Here is a 19,342-nt window from a genome sequence, read left to right as displayed (position 1 = left end):
AAGAAATGCACATTCTTATTCTTGCAATCGAATTTCATTCCACGTGATTTACGGTGGATTTTGAGGAAAACATTCATAAAAAACATTATAACGTTTTTGGCTTACTATTCCCTTGACGACCGTCAGTATTGTTTATGTTGCTTGATATCTCTTTGCCACGCGATTTAATTTATGATAAGAAAATACATTGAATAAAAAAAATGAAGGTTGAGTGTTTTGTTATTCTTATAGGTCTTCATCGTTCAGAGCGCGCCTTTCAGTCATATACCGCATCCCCACGCACTTACTATAAGTTGGTTTTTTTATTTTGCTACCAAAATTTCACTAGAAATTATTTATACAGCAAAAAAACGTCTGCTGGGTCAGTTAGTTTCCTTATATATTTTACGGTATTCGAGTGAGAGTTTTATCCCGTCATTTTCTGTATTTGTGGGTTGAGATTTGTATTCATGCCCTGCTCTCATCCTTCGATTATATTTTCCAATAAAAGCTTTGCCTTCCTTCAGTATAATCATTGATTTTTGTTTCTAAGGTTTCGGAATAATTGTGTATATCGCAGCTATCAAACATTAATGCCGCTAGCACTGCTTCTTATCAAAAATTTGTGGAGAACTATAATTGAGAACAGAAGAAGAACTGAGTATTTGTATTCAGAATATGGATAAATATGGAAAAAATGCAGTTTTACAAGTAATTTCCCAAAGCATGATTAGGAAGAAGTTATTTTTTATAACTCCTTGTAGTTTATTCGCTAGATGAAAAAAAAGAGATCACTCGCGTGGAAGAAGAGAACGAGAATGGATCCAGAGTCTATTCGTTAAGTCGTCAGGGCATTTGGATATTTTTTTGTTCATACTTTAACCTCGGTCATTTCCCCAGCAACCGTGGTTACAATTCGTCGATAATGTCGTTTGAATGGTCATAAAAATTCGGCAAAAGTATAGAATATTAGCTGCTTACCTTGAATACCTTGCATTGCTAGAATATACGAGCTGGGTGTCTTTTGCGGGATATTTTCGGTTTACCACATTGTACTTCGAGGAAACCGCTAAATTGTGTCTAGTTAGAGGACAAAACTAGGAAAACTTTGCTATTTTTTATCTGTCAATTTATTGAAAAAACAATTTTAAACTGAAACCGTAGTTCAAAATAATATCACATCACTTAACTTAAGACGAGCGCCTGATAGTTCGCAAAATTTAAAACGGCGGAACTCCACTGAGCTTTTTTCATTTGTTGATGATGGCTAAATTATTTTCTTTGAATTAATTAGTGGCTAAGGAAATGGTTGTAGCTGCTGAGAGTCTTATAAAATATAGAAAATACTTTTTCTATATTTTATTCTTATTACAGGTTTCATCGTTGAACGCGGTCTCAGCTGTGATTGGTAGAATATTTTATTTATCGGTCTGGGTGATAATAAATCAGGGTACGTCTGCTAGATGTTGTGAAAGGGGAGAAAGAAATCTTCGTTTTGGCAAAAGCCTTATTTAATCAAAGTGTGAGAGAATTGTTGTCAAGATAAATACTTGAAAATAAACATATCATGTTGCTTACAATCAAACGACCTCCCAAAGCCCAAGCCAGATGCAACTAAGTGCGAGAGAATTTTTGCCTAGAGAAACAGTTGAAAATAATGCTAACAGCGTGCTTCGTACAATGAAACGAAAGCCCAAACCAGATGAAAATAAGGACGTTTTAAGAAAGCGAAACTAATATATGGGCGTAAACATCGAAACGAGATGGGCCCAACTATCCTGTACGACAACGCAAATTCTGACGTCAGGGACAACACAATAAAACGGAGACGGCGATTATCCTTGAGCGTTAACTTTCATGACCTCAGTAAACCATCAAAACTCGCCCCTCGACATCCCTTGCGAAAGGAGCCGATGCGTGTACCCTCCTGAATGCCGTGGGGTTGAGTGTGAGGTATACGGAGAAAGAGAAGGCAAGGGAGTGCAGGGGAAGCTGAGATCAGCCTGCCTCCTGAACCCACTACCCGGATTCGCCAGCCCTCACTCACTCCGGAGTGAACTCAATCAAAAGGGGGCACCCTTTAAAATTCAGACACGGGCCATGAATGAATTGAACACACAATTTGCCGTCCCATCCCTCCCGTCCCGTCTTCAACGTCCACACACCTATTATTCTCCCGGTGCCCCCCTATACAACCGGGGCGCGGCGTCCTAGCGCATCCATCGCCGATTTTTTTAATGCCTTTTGTTGGCAGTCCCGCCAAAGACCCACCTTCCACGGGGCACTGCGCGTAAATACCCCTCCCCAGCCTATAACCTCAAAAACTCCTCCTACCTGGTCCGCCATGTGAGGATAAGGGAGGGAGATTCCCTTCGCCCATCATAATCCTCGTTGAAGCTTTCACCCATATCCCTGCTCCAAGGAAAAAAAAACTCCACGCCAAACATTGCCAGGATTCAAACGTCCCCTCAGTCTACCCAGGGATGGAAGGGGAGGCCCTTGTGTTGTGTGGAGCGGTTTGGCAAAAGGCTACCAACTAGAGCTCATCCTCTTCCCTCATTGAGTTAGACAGGAAATACATACATGGACGTCAATTTGGGAACTGTTACGCGCAGTTGGGAAGGGGAAACAACACAACATTTACACGGAAGCTCAAAGGGAAAGAAACTCAAGCCGGATGGAGGGAGGAGGGTTTCTTTTCTCTATTTTTCTCTTCTATCTTCAGCGTCCGAGTAAGTACGCCAGGGAATATAGCCCTTCTCATCCTCGCAGGCGTAACAGAATGGGAGGATGAATAACTTCCGGAAATCGAGAGTGAATTGAAACAGCAGATCAAGGACCGTATTTGCCATGGACTTGACGTGTCGGAGTCTGTAGACCTTTTCGTGGGCGTGACGTTTCGACGGATAGTCCGTGGGCACTTCTTGATGACATTATTTGAAATTCTGGAGCTTCTCACCCTCAAAGTAACTATGAAATGAGCAATTACCGGCTTCTTCGCTTGCGACCCGGATTAGAACGGCAAAATTCGAGAATGCGTGATCCGGGATGGGCCTCTAATTTGCTGATTCCGAAGATATTCTGTGTTCCCTTGTTTTTTGCGTTTGGAAATTTTATTTACATTGAATTTAATTCTAGTGAAGAAGGATAGATATCAGGATTTTCATCAAATCCATTTTATAAGCATTTTATAAGTTAACTTTTTCCATTCCAATTTTAACACCAGGGTAATTGAGGGTTTTAATGTTGGCCTAGGCTTTAGGTTACTGTGTAGCCATATTTGGCGTACTTTTATGTATTTACTTTCTCTGAATCATGGAGGTTGTAAATATCTGAAGGCGCTGTTTCCAAGTTTTTAGCGTGGTCAAAGTTCCGCCATCTTGGTTTTACAATTTTTGGTCTTAGTCTCCGACTGATATTTTGAGGTGGCTAAGTTTTGTTCTGAAAATGCGCTACATCAAGTTAAAAATGCTACTATAATTACTTGTATTTCGCCGGTGATTGTCAACAGATTTTTCCCATCATTCGCGATACTTCTATTAATGTATAAACTCTGTGTCTGTTAACCGCTTTATTTGTGGGGATATCGTTGAAAATATACATTTGTACTGTAATTTTTAGATAGAATTTTCCGTTGGCTATAATAGGATTAAATACCATTATTAGTGCAGGGAAATGACTAGTTTACTCTCGTAAAATTTTGTTTTCAGCTGAGCTGGTTGTAGAACGTAACCGTGGTGATTGATTATAATTTTTCCCTGGGAAAAGATACTCGAGTCATTACTTCACGAAGCCTACCAATGAAGTAAGAAAAAAAGGTGTACATTGTGGGCTCCATAGGTTATTTTTATGTATGAACGAGTTATGGCCAAAAATTTCACCAAATATTAACCATTGACCCTTGTCTTGGGATTGTCAATGCTTTGGTCAAAGTGGGCGTGGCTTGTGCTACCCAAGCACCCCCATTCCGGTCACACTTTGCCCCACGCTCGAAACCAGCGGTGCCCCCTCAACCAATATTTACAACCTCCTTGCTCTGAATACTCAAATCCATGTGTGGTGATTTTCATGGCTCGATAATTTCTGCAAGTGATAGCTGAAATTTTACCCGGATTTACGAAACGGTCTACACACTTCCATTTCAGTGGGAACTTGGAGCCTTGGGAAACGCTCAAATCTGTCTTCTTCGCGGTTAATGGGCGAAGTAAAACTGGAAGCAGTCAAAGGCCCCTTCTGAAGCACTCAATGGAAGCAGGCTCAATGTCATATTAAGCACCATCCAGATGTTATTACTCTGCCAATTGGCTTGTAAGCTGATGACTGAAATAACCATGGGATGATGAAAACCATGACCTGGAGAGGCTGTATAACAGGGGCGGTCATCATACAACTTTTTTCGAAATTCAAAGTCCGACATACGTCAAAATGTAGCCCGAGGTACCAAATGAACAGAGAAAATAATTCAAATCTTCTTCTCTCTAGCTTCTTTTTCATCTCCACCCACTTTTAATACTTCATAATGCCTTCCAATGTGGGAAGATTTCTCCCAGACAACTGTTGAGGAGTTCCGAAGAGATGACTCTCAACAGAAGAGTGTGTCAACACATTCATTGTAGTTTTTAATCGCTTCTCCACTTTAAAAAAATCGCTTCGGATCGTAATCCTTGCATCACTAAACCTTTCGAAAGGCCATTCGCATGTGCAAGAAAATTTTTCAAATAGCGCACAGGAAATATATATAGTAAGGGAGAATAGATGGGAAAGGGAGAAAGAGTAGAATATACCGGCAATTGTTACTTTGGTTTGATTTGTATTTACATGGTCTTCAGCAGATCACCTCCTTCCACTCTGTTTACATACCGTTCTTCTCCTCCAATTTTGGATCGAAAAAAGATTACATCTTACTTTTGTACTAGTTACTGGTAAGTCGTAAGACTTGAAGGGTGGGTGGGTAGGGGAGGAGCTCGAGTTGCAGCCACTTCCACGTGGTGAGTTCACTTGCAGCCGGGCTAAAATGCAAGATAGTATTCTTTCAGTATTATTTTGGTTTACCCTCGTTGAAGTCAAAGATTTGCACCTTGAGCTAATGCTGCTGGAGACTTCATGTTTCATTATATTAAAGGTCTAAATACCCTCATCATAAATAATTTTTGATTCGCTAGCATTTAGAAGTCTTCTCGTCAACATCACAACCTCCGATGGAATGTCTCGCTAAAGCAGATTTTCCGAAGTGGCTTAGCCGAATAGCGGCGCCATTCTCCTTGATTATCGTGGTCGATCACCTGGCTTTTATCTGTATACACTGAAAATCTCAAGATGAGAGCTTAAGTTTAAAACAAGTATAACGCCCCGGAAAATACAAAATTAGACCAGTCCTGCAGGAGTGTTTGGTCCTCTTAGAACTATAATGCAGGAGAAGTAGGTTTGCTTAATAGGTTTATCTTAAAGTAATTTTTATTCAATATTAACGCATTTGCAGCTTAAACACCAGAACGAGGGAACAATTGAATGTGAATGAACCATAACCAATGGAGTGACAAACTCTGTGGACATAAATTCTTCCTCAAAAGCTTTGTTCCCTCGTGGCAGCCGTCTCATGATTCATCATTGCGAATTCCTTTTGGTTTCGGGTGCTCACTTTTGTCCCTACCATTATACCTTGTTGTGTTTGACACGACTTCCACCAGTCATTCGTCCTGCTGCCGCCATCGTGTTTCCCCCATATCCTCCCTCGGATTCCAATATGCCGTCCCCAAATATTCATTTATAACTCTTGGGAAAAGCTCACGTGTGCCCCGTCCTCCATATTGAGTACACCTACACCCCGCGGAATGGGGTCGTGAAAGGGGTTTAACGTGCGTGCCTCGGCGCCCAAACCATCCTCCATTCTTTTCCTTATTGAAGCACCCTCCCTGGAAGTCTGTACTCTGTTCTCCCCCAACCATGTATAGAGACCATAACCACCACCTTCCAGTCCCTCAACCTCAGAGTAAATATGTGCAAGAGCGCCCTAGATGGTTCCGACGTAAGCCTGAAGCCAACATTGAAACCCCAACTTCCGTATTATTATGAGGAATGGAAATACAATAGCTGATAAAATATTTATTGTGCTAATTAAAATTATGATACTTTACCTTTTTCGTTTGCATAAAATTTAGCGTAGTTTAAATTCCCAGTCGAAGTAAACGATGAAATAAAGAACGGCGAAAGCTACCACGATCGCCATTAAATGGTTAATAATAGATTTCATTAAAATCCATATAGTTATCGTTCGGGTCATTCCATTTCAAGTTGTGCTATTTAACAGAAGTGTCCCGCTTGAGCATCACTAATTTTAATGAAAATTTTAGCAAAAAGCTATATATTTCACTTTATAATCGGTTAAGTAATATGCTCACGTATTTAGCTCTTGCTGAGATATTGCCGCTTCTTTAACTTTCACTATTTTTTACTTACTCTTTGTACCCGATGTTTTGGCCTGCTACGGTGTAAGCCGGCATTTTTGGCAGCTATGAGAATTTGTCTCTCGAGAAATTCTTTGTTAAGAGAAGTGAAATATCGCTATAATGTACAACTTTTACTGATATATTAAGCAAAATAAAGATGCCTTATCCTAGCGTTTATATTACTTAGATGCACTAGTCAGATATTACCAAAATAAGCAATCACTTCGAAAAATTTTGGATGCAAATATCTTTGGAAAAAATGTATGATACAGGTGTCACATTTTATATTGTAACATATACAACTAAGGTAAATTTATCTGAATATTGTAAAATATTTGGCTCTCCGTTGCTTAAAAAATTGAGTGTAAAATTTATCGTCTTTGCAAAAGCACCAATAAGGTGGCATTTTAAAACCACTACTTCAAGAGAGAGACCCACTAGAATTTTTAAATTTATTTTTTGTCGGAAGCTTTTATTCGTTTGGCTTCAGGATTGGTCAGAGGGATTTGTGGGTAAACGTCCAAATTCACCCCATCAGTCGTGTGTTAAACGACTTAATAATTGAGGGCTCACGAAAGCATTGAAGTATCCGCCACACAAGATAACGTATGAGGATTTTCCAGCTCGTCTGGATGTTTATTTATTTGTCTGGCTTTTCTTGTACCTGGACGAATTATATTATAAAAACCGTACGGTGTTTTGAGTTCTTTTATGGGTGTTATATGCATATGGGTGGTCAGGAATTATAATTTGTCCATAAACTAAGCGTCCCTCATCATGTACCACTTGCACCCTCAAATGCCTTAACTTAAGTAAATTTGCCGCACTTGCATACAGTGCGGAATATTTCTCAAGTGAGAAATTTCTCTCCCTTCTTATTCTCTTGTGTTAAAAAAATGCTAATTTTCTCTAGTTAATTCTCTCTAAAATTCTAAAAAATGTTATTCTCTCTAGTGGTCAGGGATAATAATTTGTCCATAAACTAAGCGTCCTTCATCATGCACGTTTGTTATCGCAATATTACGTCTGTTTGTGCGTGTCGCTGTGGTCGGTTGGTTTATGATGCTGAAGCGGGCCCGTGGATTCCAGGTTCCTCTATAAGAATATCGCGCATTCCCTGTGCTTCCTCGCGATCCAAAGTCGATTCCGACATCGCAGGACCATTCAACCTCCTCCTCTTGATCGCACCCGACGATTTATAAACCCCAAAGAGGGCGTGGGTGACTGAAGAATCGTCCGAGGGGATGAGGGGATTCATACTGGCATTCCATCGAAAGAAGTGTGGGGTGCAAGGAGACGTCTCTCCGTGACCAGAGGGAACAGGCCGCCTAAGAGTCGTTTCTACAAGGGAGAAGGGAAAAAGGATGGATTATCTCCTACGCATTTTTTATTTTGACTTCTTTAAGTGAATTCCACCGCTGAACTAGGTGAGTGCCATTTCCATCATGCCGAATAATGTTAATTAAATACTTTTAATGCATTTTTAGATTTTCGGAAGCCACTTTTTGGAATTTTAAACTCGTCTTGAACCGCTGTAAACTTAGTATATTGCGCATAAAATTTATTTCACTGCGACCAAAGCGTCAACAACAAGATGGACATCAGGTTGATTCCCTGACGTCGAAACAAATTTTCGTGGTGAAGTAAATTTCATGTGAAAAAGGGGACGCTAAAAGTTATTCAAGATTATATTTTTTTTAATTTCATGAGATTTACCATTACAAAAACGCCACAATCGTCAAAGCAATCAGATAAAGATAGGATCAAATATAAATTGGAAGTAATTAAAAGGAAAATGGGATAATTCGCACCAAAATAGAGCCCCCATTTACACTTCACGTACCTTATTTTGAAATTTTTTGCTTATCATATGTGTACCCCCCCTATATTTGATGCTGTAAGTGACACAAGTCTTCTGCTCTTTTATGCTCACATTCAATTTAAAATCTTATGCATGCAATATTTTAAGCTCCAATAAATTAGCTTTATGTGCGCGTACATTTTTCTTCTGTGTTTTTTCATTGAACGATAACAACTTGCTGTGGGTAAATTGGCTATTTTTGTTTCGTAGTATTGTAATTATCAATTTTTCAATACCACTCATCAATTGACTTAATACTAGTCCAGCGAAAATAGAGAGCATCTATAGCTCTAAGGAGGATCTGTAATAGAGGCAAAGAGAGAAAATGTAATGCTCAAAGTTATTAAAGGTTATAAGTTTTAACTCCGACGTTTTCACAATTTTTAATAACATTAGATTACCATTGAGTTACCATTGAATTACCATTGATTACTGATCCATGAGTACCATTACAAGAACGCCACAATCGCCCCATGCTGAATACCATGCTTGATCGCCAGTATTATGGCTGGTTAGTTGGGTCTCATGCTTTATTTGCTCGTAGTGTAAGAATTTCTCGCAATAGGGCGTAGTCGTTCATTTTCAAGTGCTGTTTCATATCTCGTGGCTCTCTTTCGAGCATTCCAGCTGAAATCTTGTGTTCACAAGAAATATCAGAGTTGTCATTCTAATGAATTACAATGCCAATGCTTAAATGTGCACAAAAATTGTTATGGGAAAAATATACCTCTGGAGCGGGAATCAAGGCACGAACCTTTGCTTTCCAGGCCCCAATGCAGACCAATAAGTCATCAAAGTTCATTAATTCCCATGGTATTTAGTTCACGATTATGTGTTTGGCTGTTGGCGTTTATTCAAGATGACAGTGCGGGGGATACTTGACTTCCAAGAAACTGTAACTAGAGTGGAACCTGAAACCTTCGCTGACGCCGCGTGTGGTAGTAAATCCATGGATCGCGGAACGAACCACGGAATTTTTGCTCTCCTGATCACTGCATTCAGGGAACTTTTTCCCTTGTCCTCTACCGGGGAAGGTTTAAAATTAAATAATGGTGATAAACTGTGGTTGAATTTAGTATTTCAATTGATTCACCTACCCATAGTAGAAAGCGTAACTCCGCCTATTCCAAGGGTATCCTCTCTCCTTCCATTCGCCTTCCTCATTGGTGTTAATAGGGTAGTTTCCTTCATCAAAGAAAACGAAAGGCATTGATTACGATTCGTTACCTACCATTAGTGTATTCATAATATACAAATTATTTGGTTATAGAAATCCCAGTTTAGACGAATGTTAATGGTCAATTTTAACCTCATTTGAAAAAGGCCAGATTGGCGCCCCTGCGATGCCACTCCACGCGACGTCACAGGGACCTAGATGCTATACGAGTAGATGGGAGTTTTAAGTCGTGTGAGATTACCGATGCATGCATGAGGGAAACATCTGTTAATAATCACCTATTAGAATTGCCTATGGTCGGAGAGTTTCCTTCGTTTGATAGGGTATTAATAATCCATATCTAAGCCAAGCGCTACCTGCCAGCAGGGTACTCTGCTACCTGCTAGCAGCCTGCATCACAGCGGCAGTCATAGCCTCGCACCAAGGTGGCCTCACACGGCGGCAGCAGGAACCAGAATCACGTCACACGGGCTTTTCCCAGCATTCATACTCAGCCGTCGCGTTTCCGCGCGCTTGAAAATGTTCACTTTTCATGAAATCGCAAAAATAGATATCGTCATTTTAAAATCTAAAAGCGCGAAATACGTACTCAAGGAGTAATAATCTTTCAATATAGGCATTAAAAAAAGATAGGAAACCACCCTATTCCCCCAACTGAAAATATTCGTCCCTACTGTTCACCCCTTCCCTTCCCCTTTACTCGGGATAGCTGTGCGTACACCTCCATTCAAATGAAAAAATTCACACCCTCGGCACGTTCTTTCTCGAACATTTTCCTCAAGACTCCACCCCAATGCTTAAGCAACCCCCTTCTCTTCTAGGGGGTGCTGGGGCATTTCGCGGACAAACGCCAAACCCCTCCGCCCTTCCCATTCATTCACCCTGGCAAAAGTCCTGCCTCTCTCTTATCCCATTTCTTTTCGGAAAGTCCGTCTTCTTCCATAAAGCCTTATGTCCCCCTTACTTTTATTTCTCTCCTCAGGCGTTAAATATCTCCTTGCCTTTAGAATACCCCTCCTTTTCGAGTTTTTCTCCATCTCTCTTCGCCGTGCCAACTCTTTTGCTCCTCGCATGGTATAGGTCCTGCCCACTCTTCCTTCTTCTCCCCTCGGCTTCGTTCTTTTCCCTCCAGGAGCCGCCTCTGCATTCTTCTGGTCATTCTCTTTCTGCATACTTTCCATCCCTTTCCATTGACCTTTTTCCTCTGTTCTCACCCCTTTCCTCCCTCTCTCCTACCCCTTCTATACCTTCGCTCTTCCTTTCATTTGCTCGCACAAAGGGAGCTGGCAAATAGAGACATGCATCCGGTCGCAAGATACGGTCAGCCTCGGACCGATTGAGAGTTGGAGACAATAATATATTAATAATAATGTGGTTAATTGTTCTTGGACCTGTCCGTTGAGAACATATTGGGGTTATAACATACTACAGAGCTCATAATAGGCAAATTACAAAATTTATTATGTGAAAACGTAGGGATGGGTGGATACATTGCAGTTCAAATAACGTGAGAATATAAAACCGAAGGTGTAACAAAAGAAGTGATTCACTTTCAAGGGTTTTTATATCGAAAAAATCTTTGCTTAAAAACAGACATGGATAAAGAAAAAAATTGGAATGAACAATATATCTAATTGTTTTTACGATTATATCCGTTTACATGTTTCCTATGCTCAAAAATAATGCCTTTCTTCCATGGGGCCCCTCCTGCGATAATAATCTGCCCTCCTAATCTCTTTTATGTCCGCCGACTGTCACCTCATAAATGGGGACTTATTGTCAACACTCCTCCCATACCACGTGTGTCTGTCCCGCCCTCATCCCTAACTCTATCTCATGGAGCAATTCTCCCTCTATTCATCCCTCTGTCTCATCTTCGTCGCGTCCATCCATTCTGTGGTGCATGGCGGGGGCTGGGTTTTCTTAAAATGCGCCAGAAATTATTCCATGCGTAACTTTGTGTAGTGCCCAAAATGGGGAAAATAAAATTAATTTTGTATTCTCGAGCCTTCATGCACAGCGACCTCGGTTTAGACCGTTTACATAATTTTTGAGGCGGTGAAATTCTGTCGAAGTCCTATATACAGTACTATTTATTATGGTTGTGGCAGTTGACCTGAATTTCGCCTTCGCAAAGTGGGCTGGCATCGAAAAAATATGGATAAAATTATTGAAGATATCGAAATAGGTGCCTGAAACTTTGTGGCATTATTCAACAATATTTGGCTCACGGGATTTCAATTCGCATGTGAATTAGCCGGTTTCTAGTTACGTGCATGCGAACATGACAAAACCCTCTAAACAATGGCGTTTTCCAGTTTTCTTGGAAAATCTTTCAGAATTAGTACCTGATGACGCTATTTGATAAATCAGTGGATAACATGCGTAAACATATATACATAAAATATTTTATATAATAAGTTTTCTTTATTTTAACTTAGTTAAACTTCATTTTCATGACGGGTCGTATACAGAGCAGGTTTGAAACGACTCAAACGATACAGTAAAATCAACAGTGTCATAGGAGCCCGGTTTCGGTGTGGTTTCTCAGTGGTTGTGAGAAGCAAAAGTTTCTGGTTCGACCTCATGTCAAAGTGATTCTTTCTTGCGGTTTCTTAAGTGATAAGGAATAAAATTTCTCCGTGAAAGATAAAATATTTTTTCTTCTTAGTCGTGAACGAGCAATCCAGACTTAGTGCTCCACATTGTCTCCTGAGCATGTCTCTTTTCTCCCCAATTTGCTGCCTTATAATCTCTCTAGTGCTTTTGCTGCTGTATGATCTAAATACTCGCGATCGGTGTTAGATGAACCTTATACCTAATTTCATCCCTCAGTGTCTGCATTCCCCTATTTTCGCCATGATTTTAGCCAAGACTTGTGCCCCGGCTAGAATTCGACGGCTGCGGCATCTGGATGCATTTTTTGCGGCATGAAGCGACTCGTGGACAATTACAAGGCGGACTGCCTCTACGGCTATTGGTTACTGACGGCTTTAAATTGAGCTCCTATCATTATGAAGTGAAAAATATGGATCAAAAGAAGGATATACATCCTTTAATGAGACAATTTTAGGAAAGGCACGATATATTCAACTCTGGCGCTGCATCGCACAGATCTACTCCGACTATTTGCCTCTTTATGAATTTTTGAAGCTAAGAATCATCGGTGATCATGAGCTTTGACCAATGTCCCGGAAAGCTGAAAGCCCACGGTTCCGTTCTGTTTACTGTTCTGTTTGTTTATCGTGATAACTTAGGTCATGGTATGTAACTCTTCTCCATGAAGAACGAAATATTCGTTTTCTTTATTGATTACGTACGCTTGGTTCTGGATCAGCGCTCTCCGCTGTCTTCTGAGCGTATCTCATTCGTCACGAAATGCTATCTTACCATCTCCGTGGGGCCTCTCTTGCGATCCGAAGTAAATGATTATCTTCACTCTTGATCTCCACTGCATCCTCTCTCTCACCTTATAAATGGCGGACGGATTGTCAACACCCCTCCTCCGTTCCTATTGTCCTCGCTCCGTCCATATCCCCAATTCCACCCTACAAAGCCTGCCTCCTATCCGCGGCCTCCATCCGCTTCTTCTCCTGCCCCCACCCTGCTGCCCCCCCTCGGGATGTCACAACCCTTTTCTCCGCTCCACCCCGGGGTGACAATGACGTTCGGGACAGCGAAACCTCCCCGCATTCATCCACTGGGCTTCCTTCTTTCTTCTGCCCTCTCCCCAATACGTTCACATATGAGGCCTCTCCCACCTCTGATGCTTCCCGACAAGAGGTACCGATTTGCCTAATTCCGGTCGCCAAACAACGCCGCCCCATCCCGGCTTGCCCACACTCCAGTTCGGTATCTCCATCCTTTCCCGCTCATCCTTCGCTTCTCATCATTTTGGGTGCGTGTCTCAAAACACGGCCCCAGTTTACACGGGCAGATAATCTCCTTTCCTCGTGGAGTTTTGCATTGGGGAGAGGGGGGGATAGGGCGACCGGGCGGCGGTAGGACGTAAAGGATGTTGCATGTGTGTTCTTCATCCCTTTGGAGTTGAATAGGGTGTCCGGCCCCGTGTGTGTGCCAAGGAGACCACCTCTGAAATGTTCCCATCCACCCTCGTTATTCACTTAGGCCAGGAGTGTATTTGCGGCGGTCGTTTTTAAAGTTCTCCTCGGCCCGAGATATTTCCTTTTTCATCCTCCCACGCGCAAAGGGTGCCGAAATTTTGTAGGGTTCCTTTTGGAAGTGAAATATTGGTCGTAAACACCCCTGTTCCCGCACACACTTCGGGTGATGAGGGATCTCCAATCCTAAACCGTAGGGAAGAGAAGCGTTGGATTGAGTTTAAAGTGAGACCTCTTCACAGATTTGATGACGCTTGTTGATTCTGTAGCACTTTCGAAAGGGTAGGTTCGTGGTTATTATTTTATAGTGACGAAACAAACCAAACAGTGTCGTATACTCTAGCCCTCAATCATGTTTTCATCAAATAAGTGAATTGATTTAAGTTTTGTGGAAATGGGGTCGTTTAAGCCGATGTGTTTCTTTGTTGCGTTGAATATGTTTGAATATGTTGAACCTGAATTTCATTAGTGGCTGAGGTGAAATATGCATCGAGTTAGAATTAATTATTAATCACATCATTAAACGTTACATTAAGGTGTATAGTGCTGTTGAAATATGAAAGCTATTTTTTTTGCTCGTACGTTTGACACATTAAACTAATTTTACAAGCATGAATAAAGGTTATTCAAACACCTTTTCCTATAGTATATTTGGAATTGAACTACTATGGATAACCTTTTATTATGGATAACCTGTCCTTAATGCTTTAGTTTTTATGTTCTTTTCTCGTTCAATGTATGTTTTTCCATTTCTTAATTAGCATTCGTGTATTGACTATTCTGTTGTCTTCTGCCTTCTTCATTACTTTTTTCTTCTGCCCATTTTACTGTTGTTTCAATTCAGGTTTGTACGTATTTTTTATCTCAATTTAAAATTTTCGATGACCATCGTCATTAATGGCCATCAGTACCTTAATTAGAAATGGAGAGGGTGGAAATGCGGTAGTCATTTCCTTTTATTTCTTGCGGACGATTATAGGATTTGAATGAGAAATGGCCTGATTAGTGTGGTCGCATACATTTGAGTGAGAGAAAGTCGAGTCTCAGATATACCCAAGAGTTTAGACATAAACAATTTCGTCTCTCTCCATTGTACCTGACCGATCAACTCTCTCGCAGTGTGTTAATAGGGCTACATCATATGAAGATATGTAACTGTCTTGGCAATCGCAGCCTGAGCTTCCGCTCCCTCGCGCTCTTTCATGTAGTTGGTTGCAAATGTGTTCTTCCCGAAGCTTATTAAATAGAAATACCTTGGAGGATTCCCCGGCAATTTATACTTTAAGATGTATCCAATTTAGCGTTTGAGTTTCGCAACTTTGTAATAAATAATACATGATGAAAGTAAGGAAAATATCGAGAAATGCCAGTATGCTTAACCCGAGGCCCTTCCATTTTCTCTGAGGCAAAAATTATTTGTAGTACTCTTCATGTACCGCCCTTCAATTAACGGATACTTCTGACAAGGCAAAAATTATTTGTATTCGTAAGTGACTCGTTAAGGATCGGGTGCTGTGACTCTTTCTAGAGCAGGGAAGTGGAAACTAAATTTGTTTCTCCCGTTGCTATGTACGATCATGTCTTCGCAAAAGTAATAAATGGGAAGCCGAATTTATGCCATACGGACGATGTCTCGAATCTCCCTCGGCGCCAGAAGTCTTCATCACAAAGCGTATGCCGCGAGAAAATATCTCCCTTACGCGACGACTTCAATCGTTGGAAAAACAAAAACAAGCAATATATACTACGCGGCCGAGTGTGTAGCCTGCTTAGTAAGTGAGGAGTGGATGGTGTTGACGCGCGATACTTCATCGCAAATGTTATTACAGCAAGCAAGAGAGTGTGCCCGACTCCCTCGGCTCTCGGCGACGGCGTCAAAATCTTTCAATTCGTGCACCCTTCTTTTTCTCTCTCTCTCTTACTCCTATCCCCGGAGGGCGTTGTGATTGCGTGCAAACAAAAATAGTAATTTATTCATTGCATGTGTTGCCGCCGTGAAATAAGTTCCCTCGAGGGTGCTCACAGTTGTTTGCGCCCGTCCGACGCTTTTGCGCGCGACCCGGTTCCAGCTCGGGGTCTTGGGGTCTTTCCTCCCTCTCTCTCCGGGACTTGTTTCTTCAGCTGCGCCGATGGATGCTAAAGCGCGCAGCGGAGAGTCTCTCTCTCGAGCTCTGGGATTCATGCGTTTATTTTTTTTGTCCTCTCCACGTCGAGGATTTTCCGATTCGAATCGTCGTGTCATGTCGGGAGGGTCTTCTTGTGTGTGTCTATCTCCTCTTCGCTCGCGTCCCCGCTTTTCGGACTCATGTCTCCATTGTAGTCCGTGCGTTTGTTTACTCATTACCGTGGGGTCCGGTGAGCACGCGGGCTCTTCGCTGTCATCCCGGATGATGTTCCGGAAGGATTGGTCATGGGTGGGTGACGCGTCCGGTTCGATCTGGTCGGCTATCCTATGAGTGGCATCGTATGGTCCGAGATGTTTTTTTACGCTGGGTAGATCGCGCCGGTGTTGTAAAACGTTTGCGTATCCATATTTTGTTGACGTGATTTGGGGAGCAAGGTTAGTTGGGAAGGCAAGGTTCGTCGTTGTTTCCAAAATGTTTTCGCATCTTTCTGCTCATCCTTCTGCATCGAGTCTCCCGATTCCAGTGCGAGATAATAGGTTTTCAATTCCAAAACGAATGAGCATCTTTCTGTGCGTGCTTCCTGACCGGTGAACTATGCAGAAACATACGTTAGGTCGTAATGTACAGAAAGTTTTGAACACTTTTTCGCATTCTGCTTTGCGACATCAGTCGATGTAAATTGAAAGCCAAATAAGTAACAAAGCCTTTTAGACAAGAATGAACACGTATTTTGAAAGGAATCATTTTGAACGAGGTAGATTTGATTAGGTACATCAGAATTATTTGCGTAAGGATGGGAAATTTACATTTTTGACATGCTGTAATTTGCTGAAAGTGATCAAACCATTATTTTAACTTCGAGTGATCTTCTTACTAAGACTTATTTACGAAATTATGTAAATTAAAATAATTTTCGCACTTTCAGTCCACTTTTTGGTGTTACCGTAAAGGTACTCCACCAGCTACTCCTCGATTATTCCTTGTATTACGTTTATTGTTCACAAACGGAGTCACAAAAGAATTACCACCAGTATTTTTGTAAAGTCTTGCATATATTCTCTAGTAATTAATTTTGTGATCATTCTCGTGTTCGTCCACACACATACGGTTCAATGTGGCTGTTGGACATTACTGTCACTCCTCTTTAAACGAGCGAATACGATAACTCTCAAAGGAGTAGCGGTCCATTGCCTTATTTTCTTGCTAAGGATTGCCAATTGCTAGTGTTTTCCTGAACTCGCAGTCGTGAATTTGTAAGATAGCCTTTGGAATGAGGATGAACACGAATACGTGTACGAATAATTTAACACTGTACAGTGTACAGATAAGATTAACGGAGAATGATTTACAAAAGGATATTTTTATGTTCTTGAAAGGCTGCAATGAGTTTAAATTTATTAATATCTGTTATTAATACTTGGGGTGGCCTCCTAGCTTGGATTACTCTCAAGTTATCCTTTCAGTTTATTAGTTGTAGATAGTGTGTCCTTAAGTATTTTCCATCTAGTGATTCATTTTTATCAGTGTACATTTTTAATATTTTTTCTTGGTAAAATAAATACTTTATGAATGCCACAGTAATCAGGTCAGATGATTAACTCGGTAACAAAGCCAATCGAATATTTTTATAAATATTTTGTGGAATTTTCAGGGTGGTTATCATTGTCAAAAGAAGCTTTGAAGGAATTCCAAGTGGTGTGCTTTCACACTTAAGCATTCATTCCCGAGTTTTACGTTTTACGGATTCATCCTATACGCTGGGTGCGTGTCGTCGTTGGACATTACCGTCACTCCTCGTTAAATGAAGGAATAGGATGAAACTCAAAGGAGTAGTGGTCCATTACATTCTTTTCTTGTCAACCTTGCTCCAGCTGCTCTTATTTTTTTCCTTCATCCGTCCCTAGGCGCGTGCTCTCCGCGTTCCAATGTGTATATATTTGGCCACGGTGTGCACACTACACTCGTCGAAGAGAAGGTCTTCCGCACATCTTTAGTGGCCTTTCTTCGTTCCGCACCCGTCGATAACCCTGGGATTCTCATTCCCTAATCCTTTTCCTCATTTCCTACTCCTCCGTGTGATCCTTATCCTCGGCGGATTCATTCTTTTCCGCCTTCGGCCCGACGTCGCGGCAGACTTTTTCGGACATCCCCGGCCGGAAAACGCGATTAACCGCGTAAACTAGCCCCTTTGTGCGGATCGGTCGCCTCATTGGTGACCGTCAAGGACTATCCGTTGGCGACGCAGTCATGTACGCTGCCGTTACCCCAGCCTGAGAAACGTATGGCCTCGGTCTATTCTTTCATTTTTCTCTCTCTTCGCTATGAATGTTTCTGTACCATTCGCGTTCGCTTTCTTCCCTCTAGACCCAGTCTAAGCAAACGGGATCACTAACGAAAGCAAACAAGGTATCGCTTGGACACAGGTGATGTTTTCGGTTTGCAGTGTGTGGTGATACCACTGGCAGATGTCCTTACCTGCGCCAATCTTGCTTCAGTATCACTATATATGCCTCTTGAATGGTTGTTTTGAGGTTTTCCTCTTGCTTTTGTATCCCTGATTTTGTCATATAAGTCAAGAGGAATATATCATGTTTTGTTATAGCCGAGTTGATAAGAATAGCATAAAATCTCAATTACTAGTTTTTGAGTAACGTGCTTGTGTGAAAAACACCTTATTTGATGCCTTGTTATCCACCCTTTGTGAAATTGTAAAAGTGCTTTCATTGTTGGTAATTACAGGATGCGATTTTTCAACACCGCTATCTCAGGGTAAAAGAAAGTCCTACGTTCAGCTGTAAAGATTGAGTTATAAGTCTTCTCAGAATTATCTGGGACTCCGTGGACCATTACCCCTTAGTATTATTCAACACCTTAACCCCTTAGTATGATTTTCTTTATACTAAACTTTTCGAATTTAATTGTTTGTCAATGTAATTAAGTAATTCATCGTCTTTTGTTGATTGGTCCGAAATCTTAACTTAAAAGAAGAATTTTGAAGATGGAAGAGAAAGTTACGGCGAAAAATAAATCTTGATAATTCAGCCATTCTCTCATTATTTTCGAATTTAAAAAACATGAAAGTTGACGCTCTTGTTTTCATGAAGTGAGTTTCATTAGTATTATGGCTCATTGGGACGTTCAGAGAGAATATTTTACTGAAGGAAGTAATCGTTCACTAGATTGTAAATCATAGCGAAAACGTGAGACAAGGCCTAAGAGTTGTGGTCATGCAGCCAACCTCTCAACACCGAGTTCATGACGTCATCAACATATCTAAAACGTCAGATCGAATCACGGTAAAAGAATGGTCTATTTTTTTCTCAAAAAATCAAAATCGACTGTGGAATAAATTCTGTAAACGAGTCCATCGCTTGTCTACTGATGCGCTCTGAAGGTTTTTCTCTTTTCTTCGTCTATTTATCGAATTGGGAGTCGAGAGAATAATTTTAACTTTACTCAGTTCCTATGCATATTGCTACCATTAACCCATATTTGGCAATTTGCTACAACAGTGCATCCGTAATTCAACAGACGATTCCTTAACTATTAAAACATATCGATTTCGATTCAATTTGGGCATAATTCGAATACCTAAAAAACGATTTAAAATTAAATCGAAATCGCATTTGGAT

The 19,342-nt window shown here is 41.1% G+C and overlaps 1 protein-coding gene across 1 annotated transcript in view; it reads left to right on the top strand.

Annotated features, from left to right (window-relative positions):
- Window positions 1-19,342, top strand: part of LOC124157284 (COBW domain-containing protein 2-like) — a 217,439-nt gene that overhangs the window by 145,502 nt on the left and 52,595 nt on the right. The gene's annotated exons all lie outside the window — the stretch shown is intronic.

This window comes from Ischnura elegans, chromosome 4, assembly GCF_921293095.1.
Source record: "Ischnura elegans chromosome 4, ioIscEleg1.1, whole genome shotgun sequence".
Lineage (NCBI taxonomy): Eukaryota > Metazoa > Arthropoda > Insecta > Odonata > Coenagrionidae > Ischnura > Ischnura elegans.
This window is presented reverse-complemented; position numbering and strand designations above follow the sequence as displayed.